We start from the raw sequence: 1,551 nt of genomic DNA, 5'->3' as shown, positions 1-1,551 counted from the left end.
TATTGTCTTTTTTTTTTTTATAGATATCCGTGTTCCAAGTGTATATTTATCATATTTTTTCTGTTCATATTTAAATTCTCTATATTTTCAAAATAGGAACAAATTTTAACATTCCACAAAGGGAGGAATAAATATATTTGCTTTCTCAGTCTCTTTAAGTACTGTGTGCACTATTTCTGTTATGTATTATTATTTAATGTATGTCATAGTAAGACTGTGTATCATTGCTTGTATTAAGTAATTACTGAATGTATGATGTGGCTTTAGCAATATGTATTGTCCTCTGTGGATGTTGTACAGTGGTTGTAAGGAGTATTGAGGATAGTGTGCAAATATAACCTTCTAGTCCATTATTGAATCTGTTTTATTCTCACCTGGAAACTAGACAACAGTGTATATATTTGTGTGTGTTTATGTATGTATGTGTGCATGTGTGTGTGTCCTTGTGTGGGTGGTAAGTCACACGATGGGAAATCAATTCAAGTAATCTAGGGAATGCTTTTACCACCTAGAAATATTCGGCTGATCTACAGTCAACTGAAAATTAAGTACGATAATCTATTTTTGTTCTCTTAAGATGGTTAGTATCATTTCGAAACCAAGCGTACTCATCAACAAACCAACAGTGCTTGTTGAGGATAACTTGCATTATGATAAACAATTGTCTGTCGGTCAAAGGCAGAGACCCACACAATGATGACCTGTTTATACCATGGAGTAGGCTGATTCAGCTAAGCAGTCATGATGAGTTTAGGATTTGTGTTTGTACGATTTATATTTGTATATAATCATTGCCCATTAGTTCTCCTGTTTCATGGAAGGGCATCAGATCAGTGTATTATTGACTGTAATTTCTTTTGATTTATGTGTCTTTTGTTCATTCTTATTCTTTCTCGACAATAAATTTTGTGTTTGTATTTCGTGTTTAGTGTTCGTTCCTTTTTATTTAATTGGAGAAAGAAGATTCTCAACAGAATTAAGGAGAAGAGTATCTTGAAGGAATCTCCTGTGTGTGATTTTATTGGTTTAATATTTTAAAAAGAACTTGGAAGTTTTCATAATACTCAATTTCATGAGATGGAAAGCACCATGTTAGCCAATCCTTAGGCCTTCTGTATGGTTAAGATATGACTAATATCTATGCTCTCACTTGCAACATGTATACACATACATACAGTTAACCATACCTTTACATGCTATGACACATTTCCACATCATTATCATTCACAACCAGACTCTTCCCCAATTCACATTCATCCCCTGGAATAACTCAATGGGCAGTGGCAATGTACATGCAACTTGTCACACTTTGCAAGAGTAAGCTGTAAGGTCAAGGGTCAAGAGCCAAGGTTCAGCAATGATGGCATACCATTTTATTCTTTACTAAAGTAAAAAGAAAAGAAAAGTTAGCATTGATTTTATTTTCACAATGGTTTTACTTAAGCACAAATCGTCAGCAGAACTCAGGTCACTGCAGGCACGTACATTAAATATTATTCAAACTTTTTTGTTGCAACTCGGACTAGTTTCATGGATGATACAAGCCTCTGT

The 1,551-nt window shown here is 34.0% G+C and overlaps 1 protein-coding gene across 1 annotated transcript in view; it reads left to right on the top strand.

Moving 5' to 3' along the window:
* LOC119568360 (V-type proton ATPase subunit e 2-like) overlaps positions 1-917 on the top strand; it is a 14,410-nt gene extending 13,493 nt beyond the window's left edge. The window contains exon 4 of the mRNA XM_037916821.1: positions 1-917. This exon is cut by the window's left edge and continues 1,877 nt beyond it. The gene's annotated coding sequence lies outside the window, so the exon portion shown is untranslated.
* Positions 918-1,551: the final 634 nt, after the last annotated feature.

Source organism: Penaeus monodon, chromosome 43, assembly GCF_015228065.2.
Source record: "Penaeus monodon isolate SGIC_2016 chromosome 43, NSTDA_Pmon_1, whole genome shotgun sequence".
In the NCBI taxonomy this organism is placed as follows: Eukaryota; Metazoa; Arthropoda; class Malacostraca; order Decapoda; family Penaeidae; genus Penaeus; species Penaeus monodon.
This window is presented reverse-complemented; position numbering and strand designations above follow the sequence as displayed.